Genomic DNA, 6,000 nt, shown 5'->3' with positions numbered 1-6,000 from the left:
AGGTCTCCTGAGGAAGGGAATGTGGCTGGGCCTCTCACTTTGGGCAGTGATAATCTGCATCCCTTGAAGGGCCTACTGGAAGGCATCCACTGCAGAGGAGAACCTCGATCAAGTGGGTAAGATGTCCCACCCTCTGGCTGTCAGTCAGCCTTCCCCCATGTTGCCCCACTTCCCCGCCTCCTGCTGCTGGTCAACGTGGCCCTGTCCCACGGTAGCCATGGTAACTTGATGGAGGCCATGCCTGGACGGTCCCTTCCCAAGCCTGCTTTGGCTAATTATGCCTGCTGAATTCAGCTCTGAGGCCACACTGTCCCTTAGTCCCCTTCCTGCCAGGTGACTGAGCTGTTTGCTCCCCTCAACTGAAGGCCATGGTCCATGACTGCCCACTCCCTGTGCCCCCTGTGGTTGTCAGGAGAGTGTCACCTCTAATCCCACCCACACCTGTAGGTAGCTCATTTGTCAGGTCCCTCAGGCACCTGGTACCTCGTGAGATGGCGCCATGTGTTTCCTACTAGGACTCTGACTGGGATTCAACATTTGACTTTTTGGAAAGTTAAAACAAGCATCAAGAATACTAAAGGAAGAAATAAAGGCAAAAACAACACTAACGAATGCGTCAAGAGAGGATGTCAAGAAGATGACATAGTTCCGCTGTCCGTCTCCCACCTGGCCTGGCAGGGCAGGTCTGTCTGGGGTTCAGAAGGGGTGCAGCCCCCAGTGGTGGCCTGGCATCGCAGCTCAGGTGACTCTCACACAGTGGCAGGGCCCCGTCCCTTCGCCCCACCCTAGGAAGCTGTGCCTGTCGTCCTGGAGCCTGTGGGAGCCAGGCCAGCAATGAGCAGTGAGAGGCAGGCGAGGCTGCAGGTGTTCTTTAAATCACCGCAGGGTCCTTTAAGCTACTTCCAGAGTAGACGAGAAAGCAAAGGGTGGTCATTAATTTGTAGAAAATAAACAAAAGCAAAAGGAGCTGATTGGGATGTGGCTCAAGGGTCCATTGATGTTGACATGAAGCTAGGAATTATGACTTTAAGTGTCTCCGATTGCCTGGGAAGGAAGCTTCCTTAGTAGCACAGATGCACTAAGGTAACTTCTGACCAACTATTGACCCCAATGCCCGTGGGGTTGCCTTGGAGATGAAGCCCCCCACCCCCAAATAGGATGACCACCATGACAGTTCTGGAGAGAACAAACTAAGGTCAAAATCTCCATCGCCCAGCCTGAAGGGGGAGTTGAACACCTGATTGGCAAAGAGTCCGGGAGGTGGTCCCAGCTCCCCTGGTGACATCACGCAGTAGTAAAATTGGGGACAGCTCTCTCTTTTGTTGTTCTCTGCTCTGAGACGGCCCGCTCTCCCTTGAAGGTGCCTTTTGCTTAAGCCTCACTTTTCTTTTACTTTATTTCCACACCTCACTTTCACTCCTAGTGAAGTTCCCCTGCGTGACTTCTGGTGTGACTGTAGATCTTCTTTCGTGGGAACGGGTTTGGGGCTCCGACTCCCCGTATTCCTTCTCTTCCCCGTCTTACTCCAGTTACTTGAAGTTATCTTCAGGCTTTTGTTTGCTCTGCTTTCTATAAACTTGTTCTTTTGTTCCTTTGTTCACTTCCCCGGCATTTCCTCTTCGCGTCAGTCGAGGGACCTCGGGACTTCGCTTGAAGCTCTGACCTTCACTGGGCTGGGTGGAACCTTCTTGTGAGCCCATGCACAGCAACCTCCATCACTCTGACCCTGGGTTTTATTTCTAGGAGTTTCATTGGACTCTTTCCTGTAGCTTCCATTTCTTTCTTCATTTTTTTTAAAATTTATTTTTATTGTAAACAAATGGGATACATGTTTCTGTTTGTACGTGGAGTAGAGGCGTACCATTTGTGTAATCATACATTTACATAGGGTCATGGTGTTCGCAGCTTCCCTTTCTGACTCTTCACCTTTGCATTCGTTTTGTTTACCTTTTCCTAGATGGTGGTCCTTACATCTGAGTCATGTCCAGATTGGGTTCTGGTGACCTGTCTCCTGACTGTGTGTGAGATACTTATTTACAGAAAGGCAGACCCTGCCCAGCACAGTGGTGACGGAGGTCAGGGGCACTTGTGTTGGGACTGGGCACACCTCCTCTTCTGGCAGGCTGTCATTGAGTCAGGCAAGCAGGGAGCTGAGCTGGGTCTGGGATTTTGCTGATGTGGTTCCCTCGGCCCCAAATTTCCCTACAAACTTTGTACCACAAGCATGACTTGGGACCACGGTGGGAGACTGGCTGCTGAGGATTTTATCCCAGAGTTCCCGCCCCACCTTCCTTCTCCTGTCCTCCTCAGCACCTGCCCGCTGCCAGGTCCCTCTGGGCCCTCCTGTGCTTCCATCAGTGGTGGATTGCCCTCACTTGCTCCCTGTGCTTGCTAGCCTGCTGTCTGAGGCCCTGGTCCAGTCTCAGTCTTAGGCAGGCCCTGCCTCCCTGGGCCTCAGGTTTTCAGGGATCCTGCTCCTTCCAAAGGAAGGAGACCTCAGCAGGGCTGTGCCCAGATGGATTCTGCCCCTCCCTGAGAGCTGAACTTTCTCCTTGTCCTTTCCCCAGTCCCAGCAGGTCCTCATAAGCCCCGGGGACAGAGATGTTCTGCTTCTCCCTTGCTTCCAGAGGCTCTGTCCTAGATGGGGTGTGGGCCTTGCGCGCCCTTTGCACAGTGACTCATGCGCAGCTCTGGGGCCTGCCTCGGCCACGGCCCTCTGCCCCCACCCCTCTGGCTCCACCCCTCTGGCTCCACCCCTGGCCCCACACCTCTGGCTCCACCCCCTCTGCCCCCACCCCTCTGGCTCCACCCCTCTGGCTCCACCCCTGGCCCCACCCCTCTGGCTCCACCCCCTCTGGCTCCACCCTCTCTAGCTCCAGCGCTTCCTGTGAGCACTGGGAGCTCTTGGAGAAGAGCCCAGGCGCCAGGTGTGGCCTCCCCTCGCCTCCCCTCCTCGGGCGGGCCCGTAGCTGCCTTCTGGCCACTTGCTCCCGCATCTGAGCCCTCCACCCACCCGCGTGGCAGCCCTGACTCCTCTCTTCTCTGTGGCGGGTCGGTGCTCACGTCCTGCCTGGCCGGGGTCCACCGGGCCCTCCGCGCTGCACCTGGCTCCCTGGTGGGCAGGAGGACAGGCGTCACTTTGCAGCCTGTCCTGTTTTTCCTGTTCTTGGGGTGGGCAGCGCTCTTCCCACTGCCTGCCTCCTTGGCAGGACACTCCCAGGGAGTCTTCCTGGGCTCCCACACTGTAACATACTAGTCGGCTTCCACCACTGTGGCAGAACGCCCGAGAAAACCAAAGCAGAAAGGTCGGTGTTCGGAGCTTCCCGCGCAGGCTGGTGGGCCCGCTTGTTCCTGGGCCTGCGGGGCAGAGCGGGCGGAGCGCAGCTGGGAGCAGAGCGCGAGCCCACCTCGCCGCACGGCGACTCCCGGCCCATTCGCTCGCGGACTCTGGCTGCGCAGAGCCCCCAGCATCCCGTCGCCTTCTGGGGACGGCCAGTCCCGGGCAGCAGCGCCCTGGCACACTGTCGGGGACACCCTCAGGAGCACTGCTGGGTTCCCATGCGTTTGCTGAACCGGTTCCAGTGGTTTCAAAGCTCATTTTCTTGGGATAATCCTAAATATTTTTCTTTGAAGAGTACTTTTCCTTGAAGTTAAACACACACAGAAACGTGCACACGCAACCTGGACATTTCTCTGTGAGTTCCAAGTCCATCACTCTGTTGGCGACTGTTGGCGTCTGTCTGTCTTCACTGAGAGCCGGACAGGACCAGGGCCTTCCTTCGCTCCTTGGCCTCTCCCACCCACCCCTTCCACCTGCGACCTTCTGCGACCTTCTGGAGTTTTAGTCCCACTTAAGGTATTTTTCTTTCTTTCTTTTTTTTTTTTTTTACAATGTTTAACATCAAGTATTTAGCATTAAATATGAATTTTGCTGGTTTTCTGCTCATGACCTTTTTATCTTCCTGGCCAGGAAACACAACTCTGAGTCTAGAGCCTCAGGTTCTTTCAGGTGAGTGGTGTTCCCAGCATTGTGCAGTGCCCAGCCTACCCAACAACACAGGTGGCTCTGCTCGATTTTCTGACAAGAGTTATGTTTGCATTTTGTCACAGTAAATCCTAAATGATACTTTTGATGAGGATCTTTGGATGGAAAGCTCTGTGAAGATTAGCACTTCTGAAGATGTCCTGAAGCTTTCTGCCTGCCCTCTCAGCTCTTGCAGACACTGCGAGGACCCTGGAGCCCCTTGGTTCCTCCCGCCTCCGTGGTGTCACGTCCCTCGCGCTTGTTCTTCGGGGCCCCAGCACTGCCTTGTGCTCATCACTGCTACTGTCCCAGCTTCACCAGGGCCGCTTGCTCTGCTGGAGAGGTCCCACTAGACTTCCATCCCCGTGTGCTCTTTTACTTGAGTAGCTTCCTTGTGTGTCGGATGCCACCTTCCCTTTGGGTGTGAAGTTCTGTGTTGGATGTTGTTTCCTTTCAGCCCTTTGCAGTTATTCCACAGGTACTGAGTCTCTGTTGCAGAGGTCAGATGCACGTCCTCTTGTTTCTCCTTGAGACAGTCCTGCACTGCTTACGGATGGGGACATCTTCTAGTTAGGAAGTGTGGGGTGAACTCGCAGCTACCCGTGCACCCCGAGCTGCTGTGCTGTCCCGGGTGAGCAGGGTCTGCTGCATTGCTGGCAGGAGGTCCCTGTGGGCCCTGGCTGCCTGGCCCAGCTGCCTTTCTCTTTGGTTCTCAGTAGGTTCACTCTCAGAACCAGTCAGGGTTGGTTTCCTTTGGGTTTATTCTGGTCAGGTTGATGCTGTATCCGCAATCTGTGGTTTATCTTTTCTCAGTTAAAAAAAAAAAAAAATCCTCTTTTACCTTTAGCTGCTGCTTCCTGCCGCTGTCTCCTCTGCTCTGGGTGGTTCTGCAGACCCGCTGGCTTCCCGGGCCTGGCCTGCGGCTCCCAGGCCCTCTGCACCTCCGCCATCCTCTTTCAGCTTCACTGGGAATACCTTCTTCCCACTGCCTTCCAGCTGGCTGACCGTCGCCTCCGTTTATTGTGCTTTGGATTTGCAGTGTCCCCAGGGCTCATGAGTTGACCATTTGGTTCCTAGCTCAGCCCTGTGCAGAGCAGGGGAAGGGCTTCGGGAGGCGCCTGGACCACAAGGTCCTCATTAGTCGGTTGATCCACTGACAGCGGATGGGCGACTGGGAGGTGGTGGACCTGGGGCAGGTGCGTGGGGACTGTGTTGTCCCTGGCCCGTCCCCTCTCTGCTTCCTGCCTGCCGTGTGCTGAGCAGCTCTCCTGCGCCATCCTGTGATGCTCTGCCTCACCTCAGGCCCAGAGCTGACCTTGGACCGAGATCTGTGAAACCATGAGCCAAAATAAATCTTTCCTCTTCTCAGTTAATTTTCTCAAGTATTTTTGTAACAGTGGTCCAGGTTATGCTTTGAATTAGCCCTGGCTGCTAAGTCACTGAGCCACCACTGAGACTGATGCTTAAGATGGACACCTTTCTTTCTTCCTCTCTCCCTGCTCCTCCCTGGTCTGCCCTCCCTAATCTCAGGGAAACAGGATCACCTTTCCTCCCCATCCTGGGCAGAGTTGCCTGTGCTGAGCACACACCCACCACAGGGAGAGTAATCCTGACTTTGGGGATTACAGAAGGTCTCAGGAATGGCTGTCTCCCAAATTCACAAGTGGAACACAACTCCAGCAGAGAACACGTGGAATGCAGCCCCCGAGTCTCCTCTTTAAAAGCCCCTGTTCCTGCTGAGGGGCAGACCCCAGCCTGTGGGACGTGAGTCCCCTGAGTTTCTCCTTTGCTAGCAAAACAAGAAGCCTTCTTTTTCCTTTTTCTCAAAACCGTGTCCTCCTTATTGAATTTGCATTGGGGACAAGGACCAAGCGTTTGGTAATAAATTTGGTGACCCAGATGGGACCTGAGAGCAGCCCCCGCCCCAGCTTTCTTGGGCAGGCCTGGCTCCCCAGGAACCCCACTTCCGTGCTGAG

General features: G+C 55.0%; 1 long non-coding RNA gene across 1 annotated transcript; it reads left to right on the top strand.

Annotated features, from left to right (window-relative positions):
• The first annotated feature begins 2,880 nt into the window (after window positions 1–2,880).
• On the top strand, window positions 2,881–5,392 carry LOC124992331 (uncharacterized). The gene is made up of 3 exons (XR_007110099.1): window positions 2,881–3,856; window positions 3,971–4,009; window positions 4,111–5,392. It is a non-coding gene; the product is annotated as an uncharacterized LOC124992331 (long non-coding RNA).
• The last annotated feature ends 608 nt before the right edge of the window (window positions 5,393–6,000 follow it).

This window comes from Sciurus carolinensis, chromosome 9, assembly GCF_902686445.1.
Source record: "Sciurus carolinensis chromosome 9, mSciCar1.2, whole genome shotgun sequence".
Taxonomy (NCBI): Eukaryota; Metazoa; Chordata; class Mammalia; order Rodentia; family Sciuridae; genus Sciurus; species Sciurus carolinensis.
Note: the sequence above shows the minus strand (reverse complement) of the source record. Positions and strands in the feature narration are given on the sequence as shown.